Source organism: Agelaius tricolor, unplaced genomic scaffold (genome assembly GCF_023055355.1).
Source record: "Agelaius tricolor isolate 1412-34295 unplaced genomic scaffold, bAgeTri1.0.p SCAF_26, whole genome shotgun sequence".
Classification (NCBI taxonomy): Eukaryota; Metazoa; Chordata; class Aves; order Passeriformes; family Icteridae; genus Agelaius; species Agelaius tricolor.
Genome location: NW_027269286.1, coordinates 10454439 through 10471730, shown reverse-complemented (window position 1 = coordinate 10471730; position 17292 = coordinate 10454439).

The following is a 17292-nucleotide window of genomic DNA, read 5'->3' as shown; positions in this document are numbered from 1 at the left end:
GCTCAACAATAGCTAAAGCATGCCTGTGTTATCAACACTGTTTTAGTCACAAATCTAAAACACAGCAGGATACAAACTTCTATGTTTTTCTGTCCTAGAAATAAACAGAAATGTGAGTTTTGAGTGAAGTCTCAGTCTCTGTCTCAGTTAAGTCTCTCTGTCAGAAATCAATAATTGTCCCAGACACTTGTGAAATACAGAATTGATGGTCACCTTGCTAAGTCATTTGGCCATATAGAAAATAGAAGGCTAGGAAGCCAGCCCTGCCCTCCCCTGGGTGAGGACAGACCGAGGTCCTAGATCCTGCTTCTGTCAGAGTGTATGCATTTTACATTAGATCATCAGGAGAGAAAAGCAGAGCGCTTCTGGAATAAGAGATCAGAAGCTCACTTTCTACCCTTTCTGCTCAGCCAGGTTCAAGTGCCTCTTGTCTGTTTGGTTCCTGGTCCTATGACTCTTGCATTCCTCACTGCCAATGGTTTCATTTCAAGAAGGCTGAAGAAGTCATTAAAATTGAAAAGCAGAAACTATGTCTGAAAGATGAAAGAAGGCAGTCTAGACTTTGGCAACATAAACTTAAGTACACAATAAAACAGGCCAAAAAAGATCTTGTGGAGCAATTTGCTAACAGCATAAAAATTAATAATATTTTTTTAATATGTCAGAAGCAGAAATCATAAAAAAAAATCATATAACCAACATAATTTTGATGTGTAAAAGGAATATCAGAAGATTATAAGGTCCTGAATAAAAGATAAAAGAATTCTCTGCATTGGTATTAACGGTGATGGCCAGTAACGAAGCTTTTTCTTTTTGGGTGTCAAGTCTAAGGAACTGACCCAAAGATGTTTTATAACAAATTAATGCCTATGTATTGTCAAGATGAAATTATTTTAGCTTTAGAGCTTTAAAGAAAATCAAATATGAGATTGCTGATCTTGTTTGTAATTGATAGCTTACTGCTTAAATTTGCTTTAGTATCAGATGAATGAATGAATGTAATAACTATTTTCAAAAGGACAACAAAAGCATCTGGGAAATTAAAGATTTTTATGTCTGACTGCTATTTCAAGCAAATGTTGAAGGAAATATGTTAAATAATATTCACAGACAACATACTTTAAAGGATTAGACTATGAGTAAACATAGGACATTTGCATAAGTCTGTGTTTCACAAATGGAGTAGATGTATGGTTTCTCTTTAAATGTTAACAAACATGTATGATTTAAACCCCCTACATGTATTTCAAGAAGCTATCAATTAGATCATTCACCACCAGCTCATAAAGAAACAAAACCATCAATGAGTAAGATGCAATTTCATGACCAATAATAGATAAAAGAAATTAAGAGGTATACTTAAGTGTTTACTTACTAAAATAGGAAAGGTACTGTAGATATCCCGCAAGTTTGGTTTTTAAAGTTGCTTAAATATTTTTATGCAACTCAGGATTGGGGGTGAATAGCAAGATCCTAAAATTTGGTGATGTGGTACAGCTCTTTGGCTTCAAAAAAACCTGAAATTGACTGAATCTGCAGTAAGATTTCACAGTACAGAGTACCCAGTAAGAAGGTAGATGAAATTCAAGATTCAGAAATGCCAAATAATGCACATGAAGGGAAAAGCCAACTCTGAGTTTAGAAATAAGAGCAGATGCTAAATCAGGTATAAAGTTCCATAAATTAAGCTTTTTAAGCAGGTTATTTTATGTATCTGATTGTCAAATGCATAACAAAAATAAAATTGGAAATTGCAAAAAGAAGGTAAACAGTAAAATAGAAAATCAAATTATAACACTGGTTAATTCAACAATACAGCTCTCTTTTGAATGGTCCCACAGTTTTGGTTTCTTGAATGGTCCCACAGTTTTGTTTTCTTCTTCCTACAAAAGATGTCAAAAATGGCAGCAAAAGATGCTTTTAAGTGTTCAGAGGACAAAATGGTTGACTGAATTTAGGAAAGATACAGACACACAAGATCAGGAAAATCATAATTAAGTGAAAGGTTTACAGACAACTTAAATTCAAAACATAGGTTTCATTTTCCTAGGATGTTTGGCTTTCCAGAATATGAGTTAGTAAAGAAAACTGAGGAAATTCTGCAGGAGCAATTAGATCCACAAAGCAGATGCAACTTTTTGCTTAGGAACTTCCTAAATGTCAGGCAACTGACATTTTTGACAATTTATGGGAGAGAAGTATTGCCTAATTCTTGCCCCATTTCCCTATAGTTTCCTCTAGGCATCTTTCCTGGCCACAGGACAGATTAGATGGACCATTCTTATGACCTCAGGAAGACTGTTCTTTGATTCTTATGCAGCCCATTTATATAGTTACTATACTTACTTTTTCTTACTATACTTACTTTTTCTCCCATCTCTCTAACTTGAAAATCAATTTTGGTGATGTAATTTTTTTTCTGTATATTGTCTAATAGCTGGGTTATATTTGGCAACTGCCATGACTGAGGACACAAATGTATAGAAATTTTTGTGTCAACAATCAAGAACCAAATCCTACATTAGATGGAGAATTAGAGGAAATACCATAAATATCCATACTATAATTAAAATTCAAATGTCTCTAAGAGACCTGAAGAATTGGATTGTCTTTGAGACAATTATTTTTGCATATAAAACATGTAACCTATATGTGTTACTTATTACATCCCATATAGATATTTTTTTCTTCATATATTGAATACTGAACACAGTCTCTGAACTGGCAAGTGTCTAAAGTTACTATAATACAATAATTGCAGTGTTTTGACTAAGGGTTTATATCTTAAGGTACTCATCAGTGTTTCAAAATCAAGAAGAATCTTCATTGAACTGCAGCTAATTGAGTGTTGAGCTATTTTCTATTTGGGGGCAGATACAGAAAGAAAAAAGGGTGTCTTAAATGGAATGTACATAAATCCAAAAGTCCACATTTGAAGTCCATAAACCTGCTTCTCAGCCTTTGGCCTAGAACCACAAATACTTACTAGCTCTAGGACAGGTCTTGTAGTTAGCATGTCTGATTTACAAACTTTATTTACAAACTTTTATGTACCTCAGCTCTATATGTGGGTTTGACTTTGGAAACATTTTCTATAGGCTCTTGATTGAATTCATTGATTTTCCATCTTTAAAAAGTTCTAAAATATTTATTTTAATGTATATAAAGCAGACCTTTTAATTTCTATGAAGAAAAGCAGATTATTTCTTTAACTTTTAAATAGCAAAGATGTTATTTGATATAAGAAATGATTGAAAAAAAGAATTATCTCTGGCTCCACACTTGGATGCTGTGAGCAAAATTAAGAGATTCTCAAAGCTAGCACATGCTGGTAGATTTACAGCTCTGCTGTAATTGGCAAAACAGTTGACAAAACATATTTATATAAAACTCATGAAAAAAGACATTTTTTTCTTCACATACTCAGTCTTCACAGGATTTCTTTTCCTCTTTAATTTTCACTACAGCAAGGCATGGAAATTGACAAGTTTTACAAACACATTTTGACAAAGGAACAAAATTGTTTACCTCATTGATAAGAAGTGGAAATTACTCAGTTTTAGTGAAATCTTTTCATGACCCCTCTGTGAAATTCAGTACTATCCAATCAGCTAAATTAGTTATGTAGGAATATATAGTCTTTGTCCCAGAAATTTTTTAATCAGTGTAATTATCACTGGAACCATGGAGGTACTGTAAATACATATTTTCAAAATATTTCCCAAACTCTTCCCTAGGGTTCATAAAAAGTTGTGGTTTTTCTGAAAACTCTTTACGAAAGGAAAGAAAAGTTAATTTTACATAGGTCTAGTTTATCTCTTCTTATTTTCTTTTCTGCTGTGTTTTGCATGGTAGAAAAATCTCATCAGAAATGCCTTATTCTTCTGACCCCGCTCCCTTTGAAAACTATTTTGTCATCTTTCAGCTCCATAAAGGAAAAGATGAAAGCAAAAATATGGATGTGTTTCTAATGAGGATAATGAAAGTTGAAAGGAAAGTAGAAGCATTGGAGGAAGAGTGAAATGTGGATACTGATAGATGCTCAGCAGAGAGAGATGGAAATGATGAGTCTGTAATGTGACAATGACACTTTAGTGAAGAACAAAAATTGTGACAAACAATGCTGCAAGCAGACACTTGAGATTTCAGTGAGAATCTGAAGTCTATATGAAGGGATTAGATTGATTACAGGCAATAGTATATAAACTTCTTGTGACTTTCTTTTTGACATAGTGTTTAATCTACTACTGAGAGCTGAATAAAAATATTTTGATACAAAAATATTTCTGACACCAGCCTCAAAATATAATACTAAAGGGCAGCAGAGATGAGCACAGAACTTTCCCAACAGTTTAAGTTGGTTACATTCTTACTGGAACTGGCAAAAAGTAAATTTTTTTAAATGGAGTTTTGTTTTTCTTAATATAGTATGGGTTATATAGATATTTTTTATTTCTGATTTTTAAAATCACATTTGGTTATTTTGCTGTGTGTTTTCTCAAACAAAGATATTTACCTGGTAAATGATGATGACACAAAGCTATTCCTGAAGCTAATTCCTCAGCTTCTCAACTGAGTTTGATAAAGAAGCTGACAGTTAATTGGCTGGAGATGATTTTGTATGATTGCTGCTTCCTGCATTGCTTTGCTTTGTTTTGTTTTCCCCTCCTCTCTTCATGTACTTAATCTTTAGAACTTCATCTCTATCTATACTGATATTTTATTTTAATCTGACATAAATCTTTTGATGTATGATCATACTGAATATTAAATATTTGGACTTTGTCATGAAATCATTTGAATATAATGGATTTTTTACTGTCCTGAGTGTAACATAAACTATTAATTATGTACTGTCTTTCTTCTTTTATCAAGCTGTGGACACTGTAGATATAGTAAAATTATCTCTTGTTGTCTTACACTAGAAAATGTACAATGAACTAGATGGAAGAAAACACATTTTATAACCATGGTAACTGTCAGTAACATCTGTAGGTTCCTCTCTCTCTTATTTCTCTACAAGGATTGAAAAATGTCATTAATTTTTGTTGACTTTTATTTTTCTACAAAAGGAGAAAAGAGAAAATCAATGATAGGCATAATTTTCAATCACATATGGGAAAGTATTTAGGAATCACTGGCACAATGAGTATGGCAGGCAATAAAAAATATTTACTTCCAAATAAAATTGTCAGAGATAGAATTAGTCTTTCCATAAAATTGGTTTGTCTCTGTAGTATCTCTGCAAACATTTAAATGATACCTCTAATGATACTTTGTGAAAAATGTTGATGTATATAGTTATTTTCAAATGTTTTTTGAAGAGAATCTGATATTTTGTCAAACTGCATCCATCTGCCCAAAAATCTTAGAGGATTTATACAAGAAAAAAGTCATTGTGAGACAATTCTGACAGATTATCCTGGAATTTAGCAAGAGTGTTTCTTGAGAAAGGGAAGATTCCTGATTTTTACTTCAAGACTGCTAAATGTATTTCAGTGATACATTAGAATGACCAGTCATTAACATGGAATTCAGTAATCAACTTCCTTGTACTACTGTACTTAGGGTTGTAATAGTCTCCTCCACTCAAATTCAAACACAGGCAGAGTCTCAGATCAAAGGCCATGAATGTGCAAAAGACAAATCTTTCAGATACCCTACATGTCTTTTGTAGGTTGCCTGGAGTTATAATCCTGTTGCAAATCTGTTGCTAGGGCATGTTCTCCTGACTTCCTGCCTGCAGTGGAGAACTCCAGGAGGAAGGAAGGCAAACTGCCCACATTGTGTCACTGCCCAGAAGTCAGAATAGTGGTTCCACCCCTCCACTCCTTTTCTTGAAGTGAGAACTAATAGATGGATGGTTTATGTTAACTGATTTCAGATTCTGTGTGCCTATCTGACCTTTCTTCTGGATGATTTAAATCTGTGTGTACAGCAGCTCCCGTGTGATCTTTTGTAGGGAGTCACAAAGGCTTCTCCTATTCTTCTTGGAAATGCTGAAGAAACACTCCTTGCCTCCCAAAGGAATTTTCAAAAACAAACATACAGGGTATAAAGATGCAGTCAGTTGAGGAGATGGGTAGAAGAAACTAAATTTGTGTTTGGACTTCCAGAACATTATAGAAAATTTTAAAAATGTAGAATATCCCACTAAAAAGCTGTTTCAAAGCCTTTAAAATTAATGCTTTCATTCTGAAAGAGAAGTCATACCAGAGACAATATGTAGCTGCCTTCTTTGTCTGGGTTTGACTGTGTGTCCAGATTGACAATTTTAGATTGAAACTGGCTTTCAATTTTTAAGAGAGTTTCAGTGTAATCTAAATTGCATTCTATAATGTGAGAAGGTTGTTTATTCTTAAAAGTGAGTCAGATTCCCATAGATACTGTGTTTTGTGAGAAAGTTCTTCAAATATTGAATGTGTCAAAGTGTAATTTAGTAAATTGATAAAACAATAGATTAAATGTTACCATCTCTGGGCATTCAAAGATTAAAATGATTGCAAAATAGTATTAATTTGAAGATGATCTTTCTTTTCTGTTTTGCTTTTAAACTCAGAATCTATACACCTACTGTTTTTTCTTTACAAACCCAAACATAAAAAACTTTTCAAGACATTTGAGATTCTTTTATAAGCTATTATATGAGAAAAAGAAGTTTAAGCTTAAAAAACAACAACATATACTATTATGAGAGCTAGAAAAAAATCATGAGTTGGCAATCCTGAGACATTATAGAAGACTATATATTAAAGCACTCCTCATAGGTTTTGTTGGATCAACAGAAGATGTTCTCATACATTGTTAGAAATTGTCTCTGTACAGCTCTTTACATGCAGCTCTTCATGATGCATTTGGATGTCCCTGTCACAGTTATTCTGTGTGCTGGTAGCAAAGTGCATTTCATATTTTAAATGTCATTGTCTTCTTTTCCTTCCTGTTTTCTTATACATATTTCTTCCATATATCTTTAAAATATCTGATCGTATTCTTTTCTATAAAACATTAAAATAAAAGACCTTTTTCAAACGTAGCAATGGTCTTATGTTGATTTTAATGCGTACTACCTTCTCATATTTTTTAAATCCATGGCTATTTTCTGATTTAAAGTGGCATTTTGTCCACATTGGTATGAAGGTTATTATTAAGGGAAAAAAAAATAGAAAATAGTCAGTTTTTTATGACTTCTCCATGTTACAGCTAAAAAAATACTTCAGAATGTATAGAGAATACATGTCTAGGAAAGTCTCAAAAAATGTCAGTATTATCAGAGCACTGAGTCATTCAAAGAATAGAGAAACAGGGTGCCTAAACCTAGGATGTAATGAGGTTTGTTAAGCATGTGGAGAAATGATAAGAAAGAAAGGTACAAATGCAAACGCATCTAAGCTTTGGAAATTTATATTCATACATATAATTATCAAGTCATTGTTTGTAAAGTAGACTGTTACATATTCACATTAGATTAACTTTGAGAATAATTATTTTCAAAAAAAAGAGTGAAATCTGGGGAAAACGTTTTAAATTCATGACCATTTGAGCATCGAGCATTTCCATTTGGAAGCTATTATCACATTGCATTTCTACAGTTTAGTTATATTCAGTCTCCTCAAATTACTCAAGCACATTCTTGATATTTGTTAAGAAAAAAAAATCAAAACCAAACATTGCAGCTTGATTATAGCCTATAAAGCTTAAAGGCAGAAGACTTTCAAACATCTAATTAAAGTAGAAAACATCTAATAGAAAACTAGCAAACACTACAAGAAAGAAATGCACAACATCACAGAAAAGACAGAAGAATAAAGTGCTTTTTACAGTAGATTTCATAAAGCTGACAATGTAACACAATTAGACACATCAGGGAGTCACAATGCATAATAGAACATTTTAGAAGTGACAGTAAAGTCCATACAAATTGTGTGGAGTATTGAAGCACAGCTTCACTTGAATGGAAGTGAAACAGATGACTGCTGGGATTAGGCATTTTAGAATTTGTCTTGCAGACCGTGGTTTGCTTTTGGGAAAATTTTACTGAAACTAGAGACATTAACACTCATTTTTCATTATTTTAAAAAACAATAGGAGCTCCTAAAGAAAAGACCTGGGTATGATGACGCCCAAAATTTCTCAAGATTTAAATCTATTTTTAGAAGGATTTGCAGAGCCCTTGTTTTAGGAAAGGGTAATGTTGTGATTTAACCCCAGCTGGCAAGAAAACAACACACAGACACTTGATCTCTTCCCCACCAGCAGGATCAGGGAGAGAACTGGAAAGGTAAAATCTAGAAGACTTGTGGGTTGCGATACAGACAGTTTAATAGGCAAAGCAAAAGCCACACACACAGGCAAAGCAAAGCAAGACAAAGAATTAGTTCACCACTTCCCATGGACAGGCAGGTGTTCAGCCATCTCCAGGAGAGCAGGGCCCCATAACAGGTAAAAAGCACTTAGGAAGTCAAAGGTAATCACTACAGAAGTCCCCCTTCCTTCCTTCTTCCCCTTACTTCATACATTGAGCATGATGCCATATGGTCTGGAGTGTCCCTTCAGTCTGGAGCGTCCCTTTGGGTCACCTGTCCTGGCTGTGTCTCTTCCCATGCTCCTGTACACCTTTAGCTTCCCTGCCAGCATGGTAGTATGAAAAGCAGAAAAGGCCTTGGCCCTGTAAGCCATGCTCAACAATAACAAAAACATGTCTGTATTATCAGCCCTGTGTTCAACACAAATCTGAAACACAGCCCCATCCCAGCCACTGTGAAGAAAATTAACTCTACCCCAGCCAATCAGGAATTAACATGAACACAATCGTGTGCCTAAGTTCAGGCATTTCCAAAAGGTCAGGTTGTGGTGTTTGGGACAAGCACTGCTTGACAGAATTCTGGCTATAATACCCAGAAAATTAAAATTAAATTATTTACAGGTTTCCTTTTCATTTGTTGGTCCTGTGATTAGAAACCAAGATTCTAAAATGATTTCTCAGAAATAAGCAAGGCCATGTGATTAATACAAATTCCCATTACCAACTTTCTATCTGAAAGAATATGTAACCTGCTGAATACTGTGCTAGCAGCTTGATTTAAAGCAGAGAATACTGTTACTGCTTAAGTGACTTTATTCATAACCATCTTTTTCTATTATACACCCACACACAGGCAAACAAATATTCAGGATGCAAAGTTAGCTTTAGTGCTTCATAGCTGAATGTTTTATGGCCATTGTTATTAAAATCAGAAATCTCACCGTTTCTTCCATGAGCTGAAATGAACGATGCTGCAGATACTACCTAAGAAGGCTACCTTAGAACACAGACAGAGATGGTACAGATAAAGTATGGTGCAACTTATATCTATTTCAGCCATTGTGGGTACTGGTGGAAGATGCTCCCAAGTCATGGAAAAAGTGGGCATAAGATATCTAAAAGTTTTAACTATGTACTTCCCAGATATGGCCTGATCTATAAGCCACAATCTTTTGGTTAAGTTAAAAACTCAATTCAAGTATGAATTTTCTTGATCTATCTCTTCCTTGGTGCCTGATTGCAATTAAATATTCTGCTCCCACCAGAATAGAGCTACAGTTACTGCAGTAATGTATTCAGGTTTTTATGTCACATTCATCTTGAGCTTTTCCAATAAGAAATGTGATGATGAATTCAAATGTGGTCTATGCTTCCCCTCATCTTCTCCCAGAGGAAAAGAATCATATGTGTAGTGAAGTGGTTTTTGCTGATTTATTTATGTTTGATATGTGTACTGTGCTACTTAGATTTATAGTAGAGAAGAAGTGTACTCTACCTTTCATTTGAAAGAGGTTACATGGTGATATTATCTATGCATTTCTGAGTTATCTTAGAATTGTTATTGCAAATAAGAAATGGTCTGTGGAAAACCAAAAATGTTGCAAGTCCCCTTCCTCTTTTTTTTTAACAGAGGAATGTAAAGTTCTTAAAATATATATATTTCTAGTTTAAAATAACTGAATGCCTGAGTGATTAAGTCATGCCCATGGAACAAGGGTTTTAAAAATCTTTCTTCTGAAATATATTAAGTACCGTATCATGGAAGACAGTTCTTCCAGGAACAAACTAATGCAGTGCCAGAAAATCAGCTTTTATAGCATTGTCAAAATATTTCCAGCTATAACACAGTTTTACAAGCAGATGCTGGCATGAACATCCAAATACGCCTGAACTTCAAGATTTTTTTTTATTATTATCTATTTTTTTCTGTCTGTGAGAAGAGAAACCTTTCACTAGGTATGTAGTAGTTAACATTATTTTTAATAAGGGAAATCCTCCAGGATCGTGTCATAGAATGTTTCTGCTAATAAATGCAAGCCTTAAGTTGTGCTGCTTGAGAACCCTCTTGTAATATGAAACTAGTGCAGAGACCCTGGAACAACCCAAAATGATGGAAAGTGATACAGCTGTATTGGCACATTGGTGTTTCTGAGGTTGTTTTTGTTGACTGGCAGGTCCCACAACATCACAGTTACTGCACCACTTTCAGACACATGCTAGTAGCTCTTTCTAGCACTTTCTGTCACGTTCCTGTCCACATGACTGGCTGACAGGTGGTTCAGGCACTTCTGTGCTATAATTCCTTTTTGTAAAGTAAGGAGATGAAGGCCCAGAATCTAGAAGCACGTGAACCTCTCTTCCATTGAAATCAATGTAGGTAGGTCTAAATGCTCTGAGCTTCTTATACTAAGCCATTTGATCAACACAAAAAAAACCTTGTGGAAGCATGGAAAACTGAAACTGGAAAGACTATGCGAGGATAAGATTTTTAAGCCATATTAATTCTGACCTTAAAGAGATTATTTTTATGATCATCACACCTATATATACATAATTTCTTACTAAGATACTCTCAAACTATTAAGCACAGGCGTATGACAGTCATTTTGGGAGCAGGCTTTAACCACTAACTAGGTGCAGATTCTTCCTCAGTACTTTGTGAACTGCATCCACAGGCACTTGCACATTCATTAGGGAATCTTTATCTCCTTCTCAAAGGAAAAGAATATTAGTTTATTTTACCCTAGTCTTAAAGGACTTCTTTTGGCTCAGTCATTGAAGGGTACTTTCTGATGAACAACTTTTAAGATGACAATGCTGGTGGGAGAAATATGCTTATTTGCAAACTACTGATGTTATTAACATAGAGACTTTGCTAAAAACCTGATGCAGAATCCAAGATGCTAGAAAACACTAGTGCAGTTATTGTAAAAGCATTAATCTTCAAAACGTACTTTTCCTTCATCTGCAGAGTGATGAGTTGCACGTCACAATGTGAATTCTAGCTGATGGTCTCTTAATTCTGGAACACTGTTCAAATATATGGATTAGAATTACACTTAGTTGTGGCACAATGATTGGAAACTCAGTCAAGCTGCTCTGCAGCAGCAGCATGCTGAGGCTGTGATGTTTAAGTAACTGAAATACAGGGTGGAAAGAAGAAGTTATGCAAAATAAACACAAACAGTGCCAAACTACTACTTTATGAGCTGCTCTTCTGGGAAGCAGGCTTAGTGGTGGTGATACTTCTTTCAGGGAAATGAGTGTGTGGAGGGTTAATGATAAAACTGGATGCAGCTGGATGCTATTGCCAGTAACATCACACACCTCTGCATTATACAGTATTCTGACAGAGAAGTGCTCTTTTCTGTGGTTTTTTTTGGTTTTTTTTGTGGGTTTTTTTTTTTTTTTAATTTGGCTGTTGGCAAAAACCATGAAAGCAGCCACAGCACACACAGAAATGAGCCACACACCACAGGGAGTCCTCTACACAGCAAGTTGCCCAAATAATACTTGCTGAGCTTTTTTAAACCTCACTTTGTTTAGGAATAAATGTCAGCTTTCTCACCAACCTGAAGCTGACATTAAGACACCTTGTCTAACTACTGTCATTGAGTTATTTCCGCTTATATAACGGAGGAAAATAAATCTAAGTGTCAAATAAACAAAAGACTCTTTCAGCACAACAGATTTAATTAAAACAATCTATTTTGTGATAACTATTAATAGCTGACCTTCAACCAGTTCTCAACAGAAAATAGAAAGAAAATTCCTTTACCTGATATGACTGTGCTCTTGAGAAATTTTTAAGTCCTTTATAAATGAACAATGCATGTTTATTTAACCTTTATAACTATGCTATTTTTTGTAACCATGCCTATATATGAATTCATGGATGTACATTTATGTGCCTGATGTTATTTAGAACTCCTCCTTGTCTCAGAAGTAACTCTAACAGTCTGCCCACACAGAGTTTCTCCAAAGGATTTCTCCTGTAGCCATGCAGAAGCTCTGTGGACCAAAGCTTTACACTTCCACAATGATATTTTTATTATTTATTAAAAGTACAAGTAATTTGACAAATTTTCTGAATGTATTAAACTCAAGTTGATTTATACATAGAAAGGCCCATGTCTCAGTGCAAAAAACTGACAAAACAGTGTAATGTATAAAGAACAGTCCTTCATCTACCAAAATGTGACTACTACCTGTTTGTGATTTAAAATCCAATTCATATTAGACATCTAAGAAAAAGTCAGAGACTGGGTTTCTAATGTACTTCTGAAAACTTATAGAAATTAACCTAAAAACTTGGAAGATACAGCTGCAGGCTTTTGCAAGCTTTTAAGGAATGTGTAGAGAATATATTTTTATGCATCTGGCCTTGCAATCATGATGTGCTTGTTATTTTAGATTGCTTTTGCAGGCTGAATTGTTTAGAAGATAAAAATAAAAAGCCAACAGAAGAACCCGAAACCTAAACTATCACTTTCTTTTAGTTGTATTTGTTCATCTTTGTGTTTCTTCTGGAATGTTTGATAAATGGCAATAATTTTCAGGTAAAGTGATCCAAAGAATCACAGAATACTCTGAGCTGGAAGGCACCCACAAGGATCATCAATTCTAAATCTTAAGTGAGTGGCCCATACATGGATCAAGCCCACAACCTTGGCATTACAAGCACCATTGTCTAACCAGATGAGATAATCTCAGATTTAGAGATGATCTAAGGTTTATTCATAATGTGAAAAAGAAATTATTTTCCTATCTTGAAAAATGTTTGGAATTGTAGAAGTCCACTTACACAAATGCAGAAGTCAAAAGCCCTAATAAATATATACTGTGAATTACTTTCAAGGAGAAAAAATACAATGGCATTAAAACAATGGTGCTTAAATATTATTATAGCAGTTGATATCTAGTCTTGTCTTTATGACACCATCTATGTAATTTTGGGCAATTTAGCCACACATTCCCAAGGATTGGAATCTTGTAATGTTTCTTTGTGGTTGAGTTTTGAAGGCTGAAGAACACTAATGCTTTGTATTCTGAATTTCGTCACCAGCTAGTGCATGGATTTGACTTCAGTTCCCTGTCCTCAAAACAGGGGTAATATCACCATATTCCCCACTAAAATAGCTGCCGTAAGTGCTTCCACATTAATGAAGCACTGGGATACCCTCACCATGAACTTAGAGAAGTCACTAAGAGATTAATCATAGCTCCTATTCAGAAGTAAGGTTTGAATTGTATGAAGTAAGTTAAGCCTTGGGTCACACACTGAATAATGAGGGTAAAAGAAAATATTGATCATCATATTGATCACTAAGTGAGTATCATACATTCATGGCCTATACAGAGGCTGAGGTCCTGTGGAAAACATGCTGTGTAATGGTGTAATTAAAGATTATAACATAATGCATATGTATGAGGGATAAAATTAACATTGCAATAAGAATCTCAAATCCAACATTTTTGAGCAATTGAGCATTCAACCTCATAAGTTCTTTTAACATATATTTGTGGGTATGTACAATATATATATATAGGCAGTACTTAATCATGCATATAAATTATGGATTCAGAGAAGGAAATTTTAAGAAAGAGTCTTTTAAAATTTTTTTTGTTATATGTGTAGCCATAAATGGGTCCTTTCCAACAGAACTACACAATGGGGTTGAAATCAATGGTACTAAAGCACTGTATCATTGAATCACGGAGTGATGAGACAGATTCCCTAGGGTTTTTTTGGCAACTGGTGGTCTGATATATCAATATTGAAAAGAATCGTGTCTTGTCACCAAATAAATTTTTCTCAACTTCAAACTACAGATATGGTCAAAAAGAAAGAGTAAGTGTGAATGACATGCAAATTCTGCAGCCTACACATAAGAATTTTACTCCATCTATCTCATGTGCCCACATAGATTGATATCACAAGAGTCCTTCAGGAACAAATGCTATTGCAATAAACAGGATGAAGAAAATTTTGATGATATCTACTCAAGATACTCTTTTTAACTTCCATGCCATTGATAAATATGCAGGACTTGAATTGATGCTTCTAATCCTGAACAAAAATTCATGATTTCATGCAAGATACAGTCCCTTAGCTACTATTTTGTTGTATCACTATGGAGGGAGGAGGAAAAGAGAGAAAGAACACATGCTAATTATTGGCAGCTGTTGCTGCTCTTTTACCAATTGAGTAAAATCACAGTAACACAAAAGTGAGCAGAGAAGTGAAAATGAAAGATTTAGAAGTCATGCTTACCTTTAGTTATGCAAAACCTGGATGGATTTTCTTCGTACCTTTTTATTTTGTTTCTATGAAAAAATAAAAATTAAAAAGAAAAATGAAATGTAGATCTAGATTTTTAAACACCCTTTTCCCTCATCTCCTTCTTGACATATTTATGTATGTTCTGCTATATATTCATTGTTTGTCTGTAGAGATTTCTTTATGCATTATATAATATATTTTTATGCTTGCTGGATGTGTTTAAAGTTGCAATTGCATCAAATTACCTTGGCAGAGCATGTGGTTGCTATCATGGAATGCCACACTTCTCCCACAGAGATAATTGTGTTCCAGTAGTGGGTGGATTGTTCTTCTTCCTGTGCATAAAATATAAAGCCCATTGGGATCATCTGAGGGTGACAGAAGTTGCTGCTAGTGTCACTGACTTTTAATGAAGGTGGCCAAAACTCCTTATGTACTTTTGTCCCATCCATTTGGCCAGTGTTACTTTCAAACACAACACCAGCTCTTGGGTAGTGCTCTGTGCTTTTCAAATCATTCAGTGTTAAGGAAACTTCCCAGTCTGACCATCCATGAGACTCCCTGGCAGTCACATCCCAAGGCCAGAGACTGCCTCTGCTGGGTCAAAGCCCCTTCACAGCAGGTGGCTCCTGTGACCCACGTGTCCCCCTTGGCTCCCCACACACCCAGCCACAGTCAGACCAGCTTTCCTCACTGGTTCAACCCCGGGTTTCCCACAGCAGAGTCTCAGATGTCTCATTCCATAAAGCCATTTATTCACAGCACAGAAACACAGGAACAGCCCGAGCTGGTGCCCCAAGGAAGACCCCAACCAAGGAACTCCTGAGCTTTTATGGCCTCAGAGTCCATCTGCAGGCAGGTCTCCCTCTTCCTCTCCATGTCCATCCACCTCACTGGCAGTCAAGGGTCTTCACCTTTGTTATGCAAAATGTTGGCAATTCCTGGCTCCGGTCTCTCAGTGTCCACTCCCCTGCCTGAAGTCACCCACTTTTATCCTGTTTTTTGTACCAAAGGTTGGCAGTTCACAGCCTCTTATCTTGGGTTCGAAATCCAAGTAATCCAGTAACTCTATAAGAACTTAATACATATGATCATATTGTGTATAAATATATTTAAAAGTACAAGATTTGACTAAGGACTTATTTTCTCATTAGTAAATTTTTTTAGGTCCCAGTTGAGTTAAGAAAGTCCTTGGTTAATTAGCAAAATTTTAAGCATACACTTAAGTCACATTAACATGAATAGAATATAGGTATGTGCTCATAATCAAACATAATGGACATGTTTCCTTAAATGAATGCAATTACTGGTTTGTGGGTCTTCAATACTAAGAATCAGATTCTAGTCAATAAACTCATCATGAAGCCTTAATATAGGCAGAAAGTCAATAAAAAATTGGATACTCCTATATTGCTCTCTAAGCCAAGAATATGCAAAAATCTGTTTGTTTACTTTATGGAAAACTCAATCTTTTTCACTTATGTTGGTCTATTATATTAAATCAACGTGGGTGTACCTTGCCAATAGATATTGAAATGGATGACAAAGCTCAAAGCAAATAGAAATTGAAATAGAGGTTAAATAACTAGGGAGACTGCATTTTATCTCTGCTACATGGTGCAGAATGAATGTAAAGTCTGTGGATGCTAAACATGATAAATAGTATCTTTGTAAAGAACTGTACCATTAGCCTCATTTTATTGACAATTAACCAATGTACCAATACACCATGGATAACCTTGGACTTCATCAGCTGGTATGAAAAGAAAACTTCCTGCTGCAAATGTCTTTTCTGCTGTCCTTACCTATTCTGCTAAGTATTGAACTGGCACTAAATTGCAAGTAGTGTCACTGACAAATACTGCATTTAGAAGGGCTGATTTAACAAAGTAGCAGAGCAGCAGGCTGGCTATGGCAGTGACAGAAGCACTAAGAGGATTTCAAAGCATTGTTAGACTTTCTAAATCTTTCCCTTATCATCTTTCCATTTTCTAATTTGCTCACTCATTCAATACAATCTCTTTTCAGAAGTCATTCTGTTTTCCTTTCTGGAAGTCAAGTAGTAAACTGGAGTTATTCCCTGCTGCACTACCTTGGTTCCTTATTTTTTTGGCACATATACATTAATGACTTATTCAAGCAATTCCAGCACTTGACTTTCTGTATCCTGGGCAGAGTGAAAAGCTGCAATAGGCTGTAGAAGTACGTAATTGGCCTTTATACGCTGTCAGTCTTCCTGCTTGATATGACTATGCCAAATATGAAGATGGAAGTGGAAGAGAGGAAAACTAATCTGCAGAAAGCATCCCAAATTCAATTACAAATGCTTGGTATTATTGGAATTAGCACTGAACCGAATAGATTCAAAGCTTTGGAAGACTGAAGGTATGAATGCCAGATGCAAAGCGATAATGTGTGGAAAGGTTGATTCATCATAGGAAGTAACAGCCAAGATATTGGTGAGATTACCAAGAAACCAAAGGGGTGGTTTAATGTCCTGAAATATGAAAATCACTTTGGAAGGTGGTTTCAGAAGACATCAGCAAATGCATCATTGGTGGAATACAGGAAGGTCTGGAAAGAAACCATTGCTGGAGTAAGATTGGAAACAGGTGAAAGGGCAGCAACAGATGTATCCCTCATTGATAAGATTGTATATCCCATTCCATTTCACTAGGAACATAGAACAGCAAGGAAGTCCATAATA